Genomic DNA, 18,409 nt, shown 5'->3' with positions numbered 1-18,409 from the left:
CCAAAGATGAAAGTTTGTCCTTTACTCCAAACGAAACGACGGCAACACAATTTGGGTGAGCGAGGCAGTATAGCTACTTACAACCAAGTGCAGTAAATTCACCCCCTCCCCCCACCTATCTGCTGGAGAGGTTTCCAATCGAGGTGCTCATTAGACGCAATTCAACACAGCTGCGCGAAATTGTCTAGCTCACACTAGTATTACTAGGCAAGAAAAGCCAAGAGTGCACTATGGACAGACCTGCACAACATCAAATTAAAAAAAATACAGTCAGTCCAAGAAAAAAAAAAACCCAGTCCACAGTGATTTAGGCTTGATGCCTGTATATATAAAATATAATACATTTAATAATATAATAAAATACTTATTTTATTTGGAACTTTATTGGTATTGTTTCTACTGTTTTACCACAGGCGAGTTGTGGACTAAAGCATTGTAATAGTTAGTTGAACTGTACAAAAACAATCCGATTCTTATGATAATTACAAAATAGTTCGAAAAGTTACCTTCTCTCTTCTCCTGCCTCCTGCCTCCTTCTTCCTGCTTCCTTGACGGTGACACCGTACGAGCCTTCAGGCTGGCGGGGGTGACGTGTGACTGGGGGGTGTCACCTTTTACCGGTACTGTAACCTGCTAAACTCGCGCTGATTGGCTAAAGTGACACGTGATAGGCAGACTGGGGGGTGTCACCTTTTACCGGTACGGTAACCTGCTAAACTCGCGCTGATTGGCTAAAGTGACACGTGATAGGCAGCACGGCATATTATTGGCTATAGGTGTGTGAAAATGCCTGAATTCACACACTTCTGCAGTTGCATAGTTTTGGTCAGTAGGGGGAGCATATTAACACACTTTTAACACACTTTTCATGATTTTCTATCTCTGTGGGCACTTTTTTAAAAACCAAATAAATTTGCCCTAGGAATACTAGAAACTGTTTTTCTATCAATTTAAATGATAATCCTTCTGGGGACCAGGATTTTGGTGCCCACAAGGATGCAGGTCCCCACGTCGTTGGTGTGTAGTCATAGTTCGATCCCCACAAGCTAGCAAAAGCGCACACACACACACACACACACACACACACACACACACACACACACACACACACACAGCTTTATTGCTTTATTTGAATCCACAAGTTAACTCACAGGGAAACACAACAGGGTTAAACAATTCATGAAGATCTAGGCGGGTGTGTGTCGTTGTCGATGTGTCCAGAGCTAATCTTGCAAAATCTGTCATACTTATATGGCTGGGATGAGGATCAGCATCTCCAAATCTGAGACCATGGTTCTCGGCAGGAAACCGATGGATTGTGCAATCCAAGTAGGGACATTACCCCAGGTGAGAAGTACCTTCTGGGTCTTGTTCACGAGTGAGGGGAGGACAGAGAAGGAGATCAGCAGGAGAATCGGAGTGGCAGGGGTGGTATTTCAGTCGCTGTACCGAACTGTTGTGACGAAAAGAGAGTTGAGCCAGAAGGCAAAGCTGTCTACCGAGCAATCTTCATTCCTACTCTCACCTATGGTGATTATTAAGTGTGGATCGTGACCAAAATAATAAGGTTGCGTATACAAGCGGCCGAAATGAGTATTCTCAGACAGGCTGGCGTCTCCCTTACAGGTGAGAAGTTCAGTCACCCGGGCACATTGATGTCATACCGTATGACATCAAATCATACGTCATAAGAAGTCCCTGCACTGTCCTCCTTGACAATTACATCTGATGTAATAATTAATGCATGTAAACACATTGCAGCCATATTAAATTGTTTGAACATGGACGGCTAAACATATATAGCTTAGGTTAGCGTGTGTGAGTGCATGCGTGCGTGCGTGCGTCCGTTTAGATGTTAAAAGCGTTCATGCCTTTAGTTGCGGTCGGCCATCTTGCCCAAGTGACAAATGCACACACACTCAAATGGCAAGCCACATTATGTCTGTTTAACACTCAGTAAACAGACAATGAGCGACCCTGCCAAGTAGAGCCATTATCACTGTGTGCATATTAAACATGGAATCATTAACATTCTTCAACCTCATGGTCCTTCGTTTGGCTTGGCCTATAACAGTTCCATCATAAAGCACTCACGTGTCAACTCAAACTCTGTCAGCGAGGCGCTGCTCGCCGTCTTGAAGGTGCTCTCGGCTGCAGGAGAGAGAGAGACACACAGGTGGAGGGAGAGAGAATCAATAGATTATGTTTAGCCCATTTAGACCTTTAGAGGCTGATTCTAAAAATGCCTTCTAAATCCTGAAAACTTCAAATATTTATTCAATAATGACAAAAACAAATATGTTGCTATACTGTACAATACAAAGCAACAACAACCCCAAAAGGGTTTCCCGGATTGAAAGCTATATTACGTATCTGGGTTCCCGGTGTAAAGTGGATTTCATCGCACGCACACACGCACGCACGCACGCACGCACGCACGCACACACGCACGCACACACACACACACACACACACACACACACACACACACACACACACACACACACACACACACACACACACACACACACACACACACACACACACACACACACACACACACACACACACACACACACACTGTTCCAGCAGCTCGCTGTCTGCCAGGATCTCCTGCTGTGTCCATTACCATTGTCTGTGTGTTGCTGTGGTGACTGACAGTCCATTTGGACAACCTGGCAGAACAGTCTTACATCACTGTAGCGCACACATGCACGCTGCACGCATGCATGTGCACAGACAAACACAACACCACAGTCACACAAAGGAAAGACGTGTTATTCCCATTCCTTCACTAGCCATCGATGTTCAGATCACTGTCATCAATGTGACACTCTTGGGGTGTAACTTGATACTTGATCTCACTGTATTGCACAGTGTAACTTCTGTCCTCTCCACAGCCTGCTGCTGCCTTCAGTTAGCCTGGCTAATATTAAGCCAGACTAATATCACCGGCGGCAGGCAATTCGGCTGATTCGGTCTGGCTTATTAGCCAGGCTAGCCTTCAGTGGCTTTGGCCGAGTGGAGGCTTGGCATAACAATTTCATGTGCAACGTTCATAATTGCGCTGACATTGATTTCATGTATACTCTGCATTTTTGCATTCACCCCAGTGACAGTTTTTAAGTTGCTTGATTCAATATTTCATGTTAATTTAACCAGACATGCTCCACTCTCCTATAGCCAACTTAACTTCAATCTTTTAACCACATTATGTTAGACTCATTGAAAACACGCGTCCCTGGTTCTGGCGGTCCTTCCAGCGCATAAAGGGATGTATGGCCAGTCATTTTTCAGTTATTTCATCATGTTACTATTTTGGTACTGTAATGTTACATCAAATCCATGCATAAAATCCATCAAATTCATGCATGAAATAAGAAATTGAAATGTGACGGTCCCCTCATGCATTAGAAGGCCAATACCAGTTAGCAGAATCAGAATGTGTTTTCAGTGAGTTTAACATGCATGGTTAGCCTGGAGTTGTATGGGCCTGTAGTAGGAGGGGGGCGTGTTTGAACACTCACTCCCTCATTGTGTTGTACAGTGGTTCCCAAACATTTTAGCCTGTGACCCAAAAGAGAAATTTGATGTCTCCCCGGGGACCCAAACTGGTGAACATACAGTAGTGTGCTTGACAGACACAGTCAGTAATCCTGGTCTCTAAACTGCCTCCCCCTGGCCAGCCGGGGCGCCCGATGGAGGGGAAAGGAACGGTTTGGAATAACGTGTTCCTTCCACACGCTACATCCAACCAGGGAAACTCCCCCCTGTCAGGTGTAAAGGAGCAACTTGGACACTCAGGCATGAAGGAAGCATGAGTTCAAGTCGGCGGCATTTGATGATGAAAGAAAGAAGGCATTTATAACTCTGATGGTGATGCGGGTGTAGAACAGATGATAGATGAAAAGGAATCCATGTAATGGTTTAAGGGAGACAAACAAGGAGCTTTTTCGCTTTACCTCTATTTTCCCCCCAGTTTTGTCGTTATGCCGATTGTTTCCTCTCCACATACATTTCTGCGTCACTGCTGTTATACCCTATAGGGCTAGAATGATGGGAGTCTTGCCAGAAGAGAAGTGGAGAAAGGATCTCATGTTTTGTGCGTGCGTGCATGCGTGGGTGGGTGATGGGCGTGCATGTGCGAGTGCGTGTGTGCATGCGTGCGTGCGTATGTGTGCATATGTGTATCGTGACAGGTTGCTCTCTTGTGCACGGACACACAAAAGGAAAGGTTTAAATAAATGATATAGTCGGGGAAAAGGCAATTTTCTCTTTACGGAGGATTGCGATTGATTCCTGGGTATCATCACAGAGTAATCTCTATTAGAGCCATTGGGTGAGGATGGACCATTACACTACTGAGGTGGAACAGAAAACCACAAACGGAACATTCCGATAACGATGATAACATAATGGGACATCCTATTTGGTTATACAGTGCAGGGTCGTAAGACTGTCAATTACACTATCACATTTGTATTTGTCCATTTTCTAACAATACATTATTACCCTCTTTTTATAAAGTAATATCCAGTGGAGATTGACAGGAACATGGTGAGAGACAGGGCAATATAACAAATGCCTGAATAATTGGAGACATTGAGAGGCTACTGAGAGACTGCATAATTCGTAACGCTACCTGACTCGCTGGGTCTGTGGCAATTTGCATATAGTCAAAACAGTTCCACCAGATGTCCTGTCGAGCAATGGATGACAAGAAGCTGAAGGACAATGCACGTTGTTTGTGGACTATACAGCTTGGCTTTAGACACCACATGCATTCCAGCAAGGCTTGACATATAATTCTCAGACACCTCGGAAATAAATCCAAAACCCACTATACCTAAATAAAATAAATAACTAACCCCTGCTCAGTATGCTATAGGGTGGAATGGCTCAGGGTTGAGGACAGAGTAAACAGCAACTTGCAATGGGCCTGGTTTGGTTTTCAAGATACTCAAGGGACCAGTGGCCATCAGGCCATGTACCTGTCTAACTACTTTAAAAGACTGAGAAACACCCACCAGTCATACAGTAACACCAGAGGGAGTTCCACTCATCTCATTCCCCCAGGTTCAGCACAAGCATGGGGATGACTTCATGCTGCTGTTATGCCTCCAAAATGTGGAATGCCCGACCACCACCAGCCATAGAAAAGTGTCCCTACCCTCCTTTGACCATTTTGACCTGGGAACGATTCTATAAATGTCTTCTAAATCCTGACAGTTGCTTGCAGAGCTTGTAGAGAGCTTGTAGATAGTATACTATAGTTTTGAAGGCCATTTGAAGGCCAATTACAGGCAAACACTCAGTTTATGTATAATGTATAATATTATAGTGTATAATAATATTATACATGCTGCATGCTGCTTAAAGAAGCAATGAGGGCATTCAAACAATTATCTAATACCAATATATGCTGAATCATCATAACAAAACATTGTCTTATGCAAGTTTAATGAAGAGTAATGCAACATGAAGCCGCTCGCGCAGGCACACGCACATGCGCACACACACACACACACACACACACACACACACACACACACACACACACACACACACACACACACACACACACACACACACACACACACACACACACACACACACACACACACACACACACACACACACCCAAATTAGTTTAAAGGCAGTGATTAAAACAAAAACACACCGCAGCAGTTACTGGAAATTACATCATATAGAGTATAGACCTTATGGTAGCTTCCTGTGCCTGTTTGTGCATGTTTACATTGTGAGCAATTCCGGATTGAAAGGTTTGGTGATGGAAGAGGAGAGGAGATAATGGGTTGAGGAGGTCAGACTGGAGGGAAGAGGAACATGTCAATGCCAGAGTGGTCTTTGTACAGACTGAGCCTTGTTATCACCAGGAGCCAATCACCTGCATCAAGGTGCAACAGTTCTCTGAGGGGAGTTTAGTTATGGAAGATGCACCTCCTACACAGCATTGGGCCTATTTGGCCCAAAGATCATTCAACTAGCGTACTTCGACACGCTCTGAGCTTGTAGATCAGTTATTTGAACTATTTAAAATAAAAATCTAAATATATAGGGCCCCCTATGTCTTCTGTCTTTAAAGAGAATATTATGCTGACATGCTGAGACTTACAAACAAACGAAAAGGAGAAAATGTATGAGACACAAGGCATGCACGCACATGCAAGTGCATGTGCATAGACACGACACAATTATGCCATACACCTGTGAGCGAGTGCACACACACACACACACACACACACACACACACACACACACACACACACACACACACACACAGTCACGGCAGACTTGTCCCTGATGATCTTCATCATGGGGGGACAGGATGTGGGTCAGATCCACACACACGAATACCCAGTCTCCTCGACACACACGCGCACGCACGCACGCACACATGCACGCATGCACGCACGCACACATGCACTATTTGCATTTCACAGAAATACTGTGTATTTATGTAATGTGTCAAACTCTGAAGCACCTCTTGAAACCGTACTGCTTCATCTGCTTTTGACATTCCGCTTCTCCCCTTTTCTTACACTCCCTCCTTCCCTTCCACACTGTATGGGTCCAATTGGTTCCATTTGTATATACACTCTTTTACTGTGAATGCATTCATTCTGCACTCCCATGCCCCCTTAAAAAAAGAAGCACACTTTAGTTGTAGCAGGTAAATAATCTCACTGCATGGGCTTTTGTTTTTTAACCAACGCTGTATGTGAATGTTCTGTACCAGCCAATCACAGCTGCTTTGAATGTTCCAATCATTGGGCCTCATTTAGCATCAGGGAGCCAGAATATACATACATTACACATTAGTCTTATTACACTTAATGTACAGCTTAGAATAATAGCCTTACCTAAAACCATTGTGATGGTTTCATTACTAAGAAAAAGAAAGAAAAAAAAGCCTGGGCGCTAACAGGCAGTTTTAAATAAGAAAAAAAAAATCCCATTAGCATGCAGCGCAGGTATAGCACACAGCGCCTCAGTCTCTGTGTCTGATTTGACAGGCTCTTTCTCATTCCAACTCGTAAATGGAAAATACTCTGTTTTCCATTTATGTTATAATAGAGGGAAGGGAAGGGATATGAGAGAGAGAGAGAGAGAGAGAGAGAGAGAGAGAGAGAGAGAGAGAGAGAGAGAGAGAGAGAGAGAGAGAGAGAGAGAGAGAGAGAGAATCGAGGAGAAAATGTACATTGCAGTTTGTGTTATCAGCACTGTGTTGTGAATGGGAAATGTGACAGATTAGCTTTAGCACTGCACTGCCAACAATTAAATACAATGATTATGGGCTTTCACCATACGTGAAACACATATAGAAACTTCATTGTCTGTGTGGCTAACAGCAATATCAGACTGGTGGGGTCTGGGGTGTGTTTCAGGGTCAGCCTGCAGGTCTGGATGAGTCTGAAACAACCAGCTCTGTGTCCAGTTAGCCAGTTATAGGCTCTGAAACTGTGGTAACTACGTGAGGCCAGATCATCCACATCATGTGTGTAATGTTGTGTCTTCATCTGTAATGTATTTTTGTTGTCATTGATGTTTTATGTGTGGCTGTAGCTGGGGTGAAAGCCCAAGACAAATTTCCCATGTGGACAATAAAGTTTACCTTGACCTAGAGACGTATACACTTTATGCTGGACTGAGCATCTGACACTAAACAGAGAGCATGCATGTGGTCTTGTAATTGAGGAGGACTTAGAAGTTTAAGAAGTGCATTACTTCATATTTGGTCCCCACGGCAGCGCCATGTAATAGGTTTGACCATGTAATATGGTTTGACGCGTGCACATCAATCAACACATGTATGTGTACACACACACACACACACACACACACACACACACACACACACACACACACACACACACACACACACAGTAACAATGCCGTTAAACATAAAGAGGAAGTGGAGAGTGTCAGAGAGAGAAAGAGGGAGGGAGAGTTGCTGTTCTGACTACCAATAGATCAAAGTCAGGAAACAGCGGGATGCCTGAGGCCCTATAGCAGCCTCTACATTCTCAACTCATCTGTTATCCTCTCCTCTCTCTTCTCTTCTCCTCTCCTCGTTGCAGAAGGGTAATAATTGACAAACAGAAACTCTCAGATGATCTCTGTACAGCGGTGCGATTTATCTCACTTCACCATGCAGTCTCACCACCACCACCACCACCACCACCGGACAGTGTGTGTGTGTGTGTGTGTGTGTGTGTGTGTGTGTGTGTGTGTGTGTGTGTGACTGTGTGTGTGTGTGTGTGTGTGTGTGTGTGTGTGTGTGTGTGTGTGTGCGCGCGCGCAAACTTGGAAACATCCCATCATACATTGCTATCTCCATGCAGTTTGCCTCCCAGTGTGACAAAACATTTTTAGTCATTCCACAAGAAGAGAATTATTTTTACCTTTTGATTATTTTACCTTAATTTTACCTTTATTTTACCTTTAAAAACAAGGTAATAAACAACCTGTGATTTTGTTATGACTCTATAGTCCTGGGTAAATGTTGTCCCTCTGTAGGGGTTCCATTTGTAATATTGCTGTCAGTCCATTTGTGTACCATTCAACCCCAAATGAGAGAAGATTGATACCATCTGGGCCAAAGTAGCACTAATTCCAGAGACCTTCCCTGATTGGCTACAGACAACAGGTGACAGGGTATAAAATGGTTTGGAAGAATGCAGATTGCTTTTGTCTGTTTTATCTCTCCGTGGAAACAAAGAACCAGTGTTTCCCAGAGGGTTAAATTTGGTCTCCTGCTATGCCACCAAAATCATAAGAGTGTGGACCAATACTCTCCTTCAAAACTGCTCTAAAAGAGCACTTACAGCCTTAAAGGTGGCTGCAATTCGGAACTGGCCCCTTAATAAGGGAAAATTAGCTAAATGTGTGGCGAATCTGCAAAGAAAAAGCTTACCACTAGCTTTCTTCACAGATGTGGTCATAAAGGTGTCTACAATCACATATAAATTTGTTCCAGCCCAACTCCCTCGGAAACTTTGTGACAGCTGCTGAAAGTTGGGGTACCATTATCAACCAATATAAGGCAAAAAAATCAAAATGTCATTGTTACGGGGCAGCCCGTGCCCTACACACACACACACACACACACACACACACACACACACACACACACACACACACACACACACACACACACACACACACTGATTAAGGACATTGCACGCACGCACGCACACACCACACAGACTGTGGGTAGTGGGGCAGACAGGTCCATATAATCATATCATATAATGTCAATACTGTTGATGTATGCATTTACAGGATGTACAAATGAAATGATACACAAAGGGAAAACATTCCGTTTATTAACCTGTGTTTATTGCAACCTCAGTGTTTGTATGGCCTTTCCAGTGCTGGCACTTTAAGAAGGGGGGGAGGTGCCAAGTACGGTTGAGGAGTAGGGGTGTTCCACAATGTCAAGTGTAAAGTATGTCTATTATCGGGGGAAATGAATGTAACCCCATATGATGTATAATCTAAAATAGAACATCTAGGTGTGGGGTTACCTATTCAGGTTCAGCTGATAGCTGTGAGCTTGTAGATCTACTGTTTATATTTAATTGCTTCGCTGTGGGTGGTAGGATCCTCTCCTATAAAGAGGAGACTGCAGGCAGAGCTAGTCAGTTATGCTCGGGCAGGCATCATGCTGACAGCCCTGTGAGAGAGCTGCTGGGGCCCATGTCATGGGCATAGCCTAGTGTAGTTTGTTATTTTTCCTTTTTCCTACGTTGTACATTAAGTATTTTTGAGTTATTTGTTTTGTATTTTGGCCAGTATTATTTTTGCTGTTTGATTTTTCTTTTGTGAATATCTACACTGGAGCTGGAGGTTTGGAGCAATAAAAGCCACCAAAAAGCATCGCTGACTGTTTTTGGAGCCTTGGCCCTCGGGCAACTTCACAGTCATTATACTTTAAGTAGCATGTGCCATGTCAAACTAGGGGGTTTTCATGATTCTGAATTATTATATACCTTTATTGAAAGGATAAGGCCCTTGAGATGTCACATCTCATTTTAGAGGGGGTCCTCAACACAGATACATTGTACAATACAGTTCACAAAACAATACAACAGTACAACCATACACACACACACACACACACACACACACACACACACACACACACACACACACACACACACACACACACACACACAGACAGGACAAAACAAAACAAAACAGAACAGAACAAAAGCTCTCCCAAAGATAGCTCCCACCCCACTGTTTCAACCCTAAATAGCAGCGTAACGGTAAATGGTAAACAATGGTAAAATGGTAAACGATAAATGGTAAATGGTAAAATGGTAAACAATGGTAAAATGGAAACGATAAATGGTAAAATGGTCAAATGGTAAATGGTAAAATGGTAAACAATGGTAAAATGGTAAACAATGGTAAACGGTAAAATGGTAAACGGAAAAACGGTAAAACGGTAAACTGGTAAACAGGTAAAATGGTAAACAATGGTAAACGGTTAAACGGTAAAATGGCAAACAATGGTAAACAGGTAAACAGGTAAAATGGTAAACAGTAAACGGTAAAATGGTAAAATGGTAAATTGGTCAAACGGTAAATGGTAAAATGGTAAAATGGTAAAATGGTAAAAATGGTAAACCAGTTCCTTTCCCCTCCATGGCTGGCCAGGGGGAGGTAGTTTAGAGACCAGGATTACTGCATGTTTTTTGTGGGGGCCTAGGGGACTCGGGGAGAACATGTAAACTTGTAAACGGTATAAGGTTAAATGGTAAAATGGTAAACGTAAAATGGTAAACTGTGGGGCACGGTGGCACAGTTGGTAGTGCTGTCGCCTCACAGCTAGAAGGTCCTGGGTTTGATTCCCGCTCGGGGCACTGTGGGTGCTGGCGGCGTGTTTCCTCCTCCGCGGTATCAGTGCCCATACCCGAATGCGGGGGTTGGCGAAAGGGCCTTTCTGTGTGGAGTTTGCATGTTCTCCCCATGTCCCCTAGGGTAGGTACCCTCACAAAAACATGCAGTAATCCTGGTTTCTAAACTGCCTCCCCCTGGACAGCCGGGGCGCCTGATGGAGGGGAAAGGAACTGGTTGGAATAACGTGTTCCTTTCACGCGCTACGTCCAACCAGGGAAACTCCCCCCTGTCAGGTGTAAAGGAGCAACTTGGACACTCAAGCATGAAGGAAGCATGAGTTAAGTCCGTTGCTCTCCCCAGGTTGGCGGAGGGTGTGTAGAGCCCAGGATCACAGTAGATGATTGACACAGGGGTGATAAATGGGTTACAAAATCGTGGGATAAAAAATATATATATTAAAAAAAAATGTAAACTGTAAAATGGTAAATGGTAAAATGGTAAAATGGTAAACGGTAAAACGGTAAAACGGTAAACGGTAAAATGGTAAACTGTAAAACGGTAAAATGGTAAATGGGATAAAAGGTAAAATGGTAAAATGGTAAACGGTAAAACGGTAGAACGGTAAACGGTAAACGGTAGAATGGTAAACGGTAGAACGGTAAACGGTAGAATGGTAAACTGTAAACGGTAGAACGGTAGAATGGTAAACTGTAAACGGTAGAATGGTAAACGGTAGAACGGTAGAACGGTAAACGGTAGAATGGTAAACTGTAAACGGTAGAACGGTAGAATGGTAAACTGTAAACGGTAAACGGTAGAATGGTAAACGGTAGAACGGTAGAATGGTAAACGGTAGAACGGTAGAACGGTAAACGGTAGAATGGTAAACGGTAAACGGTAGAATGGTAAACGGTAGAATGGTAAACGGTAGAATGGTAAACGGTAGAATGGTAAACGGTAAACGGTAGAACGGTAAACGGTAGAATGGTAAACGGTAGAATGGTAAACGGTAAACGGTAGAACGGTAAACGGTAGAATGGTAAACGGTAGAATGGTAAACGGTAAACGGTAGAATGGTAAACGGTAGAATGGTAAACTGTAAACGGTAGAACGGTAGAATGGTAAACTGTAAACGGTAGAATGGTAAACGGTAGACAGTAGAACGGTAAACGGTAGAATGGTAAACGGTAGACAGTAGAACGGTAAACGGTAGAATGCTAAACGGTAGAACGGTAAACGGTAAACGGTAGAATGGTAAACGGTAAACGGTAAACGGTAGAACGGTAAACGGTAGAATGATAAACGGTAAACGGTAGAATGGTAAACGGTAGAACGGTAAACGGTAGAACGGTAAACGGTAAACGGTAGAACGGTAAACGGTAGAATGGTAAACGGTAAACGGTAGAATGGTAAACGGTAGAACGGTAAACGGTAGAATGCTAAACGGTAAACGGTAGAACGGTAAACGGTAAACGGTAGAATGGTAAACGGTAAACGGTAAACGGTAGAACGGTAAACGGTAGAATGATAAACGGTAAACGGTAGAATGGTAAACGGTAGAACGGTAAACGGTAGAACGGTAAACGGTAAACGGTAGAACGGTAAACGGTAGAATGGTAAACGGTAAACGGTAGAATGGTAAACGGTAGAACGGTAAACGGTAGAATGCTAAACGGTAAACGGTAGAACGGTAAACGGTAAACGGTAGAATGGTAAACGGTAAACAGTAGAACTGTAAACGGTAGAATGGTAAACGGTAAATGGTAGAATGGTAAACGGTAGAATGGTAAACGGTAGAACGGTAAACGGTAGAACGGTAAACGGTAAACGGTAGAACGGTAAACGGTAGAATGGTAAACGGTAAACGGTAGAATGGTAAACGGTAGAACGGTAGAACGGTAAACGGTATAATGGTAAACGGTAGACAGTAGAACGGTAAACGGTAGAATGCTAAACGGTAAACGGTAGAACGGTAAACGGTAGAATGGTAAACGGTAGAATGGTAAACTGTAAACGGTAGAACGGTAGAATGGTAAACGTTAGAACGGTAGAATGGTAAACGGTAGAACGGTAGAACGGTAAACGGTAGAATGATAAACGGTAGACAGTAGAACGGTAAACGGTAGAATTCTAAACGGTAAACGGTAGAACGGTAAACGGTAAACGGTAGAATGGTAAACGGTAAACGGTAGAACGGTAAACGGTAGAATGGTAAACTGTAAACGGTAGAATGGTAAACGGTAGAATGGTAAACTGTAAACGGTAGAACGGTAGAATGGTAAACTGTAGAACGGTAGAATGGTAAACGGTAGAACGGTAGAACGGTAAACGGTAGAATGGTAAACGGTAGAACGGTAGAATGGTAAACGGTAAACGGTAGAACGGTAAACGGTAGAATGGTAAACGGTAGAATGGTAAACGGTAAACGGTAGAATGGTAAACGGTAGAATGGTAAACTGTAAACGGTAGAACGGTAGAATGGTAAACTGTAAACGGTAGAATGGTAAACGGTAGACAGTAGAACGGTAAACGGTAGAATGGTAAACGGTAGACAGTAGAACGGTAAACGGTAGAATGCTAAACGGTAGAACGGTAAACGGTAAACGGTAGAATGGTAAACGGTAAACGGTAAACGGTAGAACGGTAAACGGTAGAATGATAAACGGTAAACGGTAGAATGGTAAACGGTAGAACGGTAAACGGTAGAACGGTAAACGGTAAACGGTAGAACGGTAAACGGTAGAATGGTAAACGGTAAACGGTAGAATGGTAAACGGTAGAACGGTAAACGGTAGAATGCTAAACGGTAAACGGTAGAACGGTAAACGGTAAACGGTAGAATGGTAAACGGTAAACGGTAAACGGTAGAACGGTAAACGGTAGAATGATAAACGGTAAACGGTAGAATGGTAAACGGTAGAACGGTAAACGGTAGAACGGTAAACGGTAAACGGTAGAACGGTAAACGGTAGAATGGTAAACGGTAAACGGTAGAATGGTAAACGGTAGAACGGTAAACGGTAGAATGCTAAACGGTAAACGGTAGAACGGTAAACGGTAAACGGTAGAATGGTAAACGGTAAACAGTAGAACTGTAAACGGTAGAATGGTAAACGGTAAATGGTAGAATGGTAAACGGTAGAATGGTAAACGGTAGAACGGTAAACGGTAGAACGGTAAACGGTAAACGGTAGAACGGTAAACGGTAGAATGGTAAACGGTAAACGGTAGAATGGTAAACGGTAGAACGGTAGAACGGTAAACGGTATAATGGTAAACGGTAGACAGTAGAACGGTAAACGGTAGAATGCTAAACGGTAAACGGTAGAACGGTAAACGGTAGAATGGTAAACGGTAGAATGGTAAACTGTAAACGGTAGAACGGTAGAATGGTAAACGTTAGAACGGTAGAATGGTAAACGGTAGAACGGTAGAACGGTAAACGGTAGAATGATAAACGGTAGACAGTAGAACGGTAAACGGTAGAATTCTAAACGGTAAACGGTAGAACGGTAAACGGTAAACGGTAGAATGGTAAACGGTAAACGGTAGAACGGTAAACGGTAGAATGGTAAACTGTAAACGGTAGAATGGTAAACGGTAGAATGGTAAACTGTAAACGGTAGAACGGTAGAATGGTAAACTGTAGAACGGTAGAATGGTAAACGGTAGAACGGTAGAACGGTAAACGGTAGAATGGTAAACGGTAGAACGGTAGAATGGTAAACGGTAGAACGGTAGAACGGTAAACGGTAGAATGGTAAACGGTAGACAGTAGAACGGTAAACGGTAGAATGCTAAACGGTAAACGGTAGAACGGTAAACGGTAAACGGTATAATGGTAAACGGTAAACGGTAGAACGGTAAACGGTAGAATGGTAAACGGTAGAACGGTAAACGGTAAACGGTAGAACGGTAAACGGTAGAATGGTAAACGGTAAACGGTAGAATGGTAAACGGTAGAACGGTAGAACGGTAAACGGTAGAATGCTAAACGGTAAACGGTAGAACGGTAAACGGTAAACGGTAGAATGGTAAACGGTAAACGGTAGAATGCTAAACGGTAAACGGTAGAACGGTAGAACGGTAAACGGTAGAATGGTAAACGGTAAACGGTAGAATGGTAAACGGTAGAACGGTAAACGGTAGAACGGTAAACGGTAAACGGTAGAATGGTAAACGGTAGAACGGTAGAACGGTAAACGGTAGAATGGTAAACGGTAAAATGGTAAACAATGGTAAACAGTAAACGGTAAAATGGTAAACAATGGTAGAATGGTAAACGGTAGACAGTAGAACGGTAAACGGTAGAATGCTAAACGGTAAACGGTAGAACGGTAAACGGTAAACGGTAGAATGGTAAACGGTAAACGGTAGAACGGTAAACGGTAAACGGTAGAATGGTAAACGGTAAACGGTAGAATGGTAAACGGTAGAACGGTAAACGGTAGAATGGTAAACGGTAGAACGGTAAACAGTAGAACGGTAAACGGTAGAATGGTAAACGGTAGAATGGTAAACGGTAGAACGGTAGAACGGTAAACGGTAGAATGGTAAACAGTAGAACGGTAAACGGTAGAATGGTAAACGGTAGAACGGTAGAACGGTAAACGGTAGAATGGTAAACGGTAGAATGGTAAACGGTAGAATGGTAAACGGTAAACGGTAAACGGTAGAATGGTAAACGGTAGAATGGTAAACGGTAAACGGTAAACGGTAGAATGGTAAACGGTAGAATGGTAAACGGTAAACGGTAGAATGGTAAACGGTAAACGGTAGAATGGTAAACGGTAGAACGGTAGAACGGTAAACGGTAGAATGGTAAACGGTAGAACGGTAGAATGGTAAACGGTAAACGGTAGAACGGTAAACGGTAGAATGGTAAACGGTAGAATGGTAAACGGTAAACGGTAGAATGGTAAACGGTAGAATGGTAAACTGTAAACGGTAGAACGGTAGAATGGTAAACTGTAAACGGTAGAATGGTAAACGGTAGACAGTAGAACGGTAAACGGTAGAATGGTAAACGGTAGACAGTAGAACGGTAAACGGTAGAATGCTAAACGGTAGAACGGTAAACGGTAAACGGTAGAATGGTAAACGGTAAACGGTAAACGGTAGAACGGTAAACGGTAGAATGATAAACGGTAAACGGTAGAATGGTAAACGGTAGAACGGTAAACGGTAGAACGGTAAACGGTAAACGGTAGAACGGTAAACGGTAGAATGGTAAACGGTAAACGGTAGAATGGTAAACGGTAGAACGGTAAACGGTAGAATGCTAAACGGTAAACGGTAGAACGGTAAACGGTAAACGGTAGAATGGTAAACGGTAAACGGTAAACGGTAGAACGGTAAACGGTAGAATGATAAACGGTAAACGGTAGAATGGTAAACGGTAGAACGGTAAACGGTAGAACGGTAAACGGTAAACGGTAGAACGGTAAACGGTAGAATGGTAAACGGTAAACGGTAGAATGGTAAACGGTAGAACGGTAAACGGTAGAATGCTAAACGGTAAACGGTAGAACGGTAAACGGTAAACGGTAGAATGGTAAACGGTAAACAGTAGAACTGTAAACGGTAGAATGGTAAACGGTAAATGGTAGAATGGTAAACGGTAGAATGGTAAACGGTAGAACGGTAAACGGTAGAACGGTAAACGGTAAACGGTAGAACGGTAAACGGTAGAATGGTAAACGGTAAACGGTAGAATGGTAAACGGTAGAACGGTAGAACGGTAAACGGTATAATGGTAAACGGTAGACAGTAGAACGGTAAACGGTAGAATGCTAAACGGTAAACGGTAGAACGGTAAACGGTAGAATGGTAAACGGTAGAATGGTAAACTGTAAACGGTAGAACGGTAGAATGGTAAACGTTAGAACGGTAGAATGGTAAACGGTAGAACGGTAGAACGGTAAACGGTAGAATGATAAACGGTAGACAGTAGAACGGTAAACGGTAGAATTCTAAACGGTAAACGGTAGAACGGTAAACGGTAAACGGTAGAATGGTAAACGGTAAACGGTAGAACGGTAAACGGTAGAATGGTAAACTGTAAACGGTAGAATGGTAAACGGTAGAATGGTAAACTGTAAACGGTAGAACGGTAGAATGGTAAACTGTAGAACGGTAGAATGGTAAACGGTAGAACGGTAGAACGGTAAACGGTAGAATGGTAAACGGTAGAACGGTAGAATGGTAAACGGTAGAACGGTAGAACGGTAAACGGTAGAATGGTAAACGGTAGACAGTAGAACGGTAAACGGTAGAATGCTAAACGGTAAACGGTAGAACGGTAAACGGTAAACGGTATAATGGTAAACGGTAAACGGTAGAACGGTAAACGGTAGAATGGTAAACGGTAGAACGGTAAACGGTAAACGGTAGAACGGTAAACGGTAGAATGGTAAACGGTAAACGGTAGAATGGTAAACGGTAGAACGGTAGAACGGTAAACGGTAGAATGCTAAACGGTAAACGGTAGAACGGTAAACGGTAAACGGTAGAATGGTAAACGGTAAACGGTAGAATGCTAAACGGTAAACGGTAGAACGGTAGAACGGTAAACGGTAGAATGGTAAACGGTAAACGGTAGAATGGTAAACGGTAGAACGGTAAACGGTAGAACGGTAAACGGTAAACGGTAGAATGGTAAACGGTAGAACGGTAGAACGGTAAACGGTAGAATGGTAAACGGTAAAATGGTAAACAATGGTAAACAGTAAACGGTAAAATGGTAAACAATGGTAGAATGGTAAACGGTAGACAGTAGAACGGTAAACGGTAGAATGCTAAACGGTAAACGGTAGAACGGTAAACGGTAAACGGTAGAATGGTAAACGGTAAACGGTAGAACGGTAAACGGTAAACGGTAGAATGGTAAACGGTAAACGGTAGAATGGTAAACGGTAGAACGGTAAACGGTAGAATGGTAAACGGTAGAACGGTAAACAGTAGAACGGTAAACGGTAGAATGGTAAACGGTAGAATGCTAAACGGTAAACGGTAAACGGTAGAATGGTAAACGGTAAACGGTAGAACGGTAAACGGTAAACAGTAGAATGGTAAACGGTAGAATGGTAAACGGTAGAACGGTAAACGGTAGAATGGTAAACGGTAGAACGGTAAACAGTAGAACGGTAAACGGTAGAATGGTAAACGGTAGAACGGTAAACAGTAGAACGGTAAACGGTAGAATGGTAAACGGTAGAACGGTAGAACGGTAAACGGTAGAATGGTAAACGGTAAACGGTAGAATGGTAAACGGTAGAATGGTAAACTGTAAATGGTAAACGGTAAACGGTAGAATGGTAAACGGTAAACTGTAGAATGGTAAACGGTAAACGGTAGACGGTGAACGGTAGAACGAAACGGTAGATGGTAGAATGGTAAACGGTAGACGGTGAACGGTGAACGGTAAACGGTAAACGGTGGAACGAAACGGTAGATGGTAGAATGGTAAACGGTAAAACGGTAAACGGTAAATGGTAAACGGTAGAATGGTAAACTGTAAATGGTAAACGGTAAACGG

Source organism: Protomyctophum bolini, assembly GCF_963924005.1.
Source record: "Protomyctophum bolini genome assembly, chromosome: 3".
Classification (NCBI taxonomy): domain Eukaryota; kingdom Metazoa; phylum Chordata; class Actinopteri; order Myctophiformes; family Myctophidae; genus Protomyctophum; species Protomyctophum bolini.
This window is presented reverse-complemented; position numbering follows the sequence as displayed.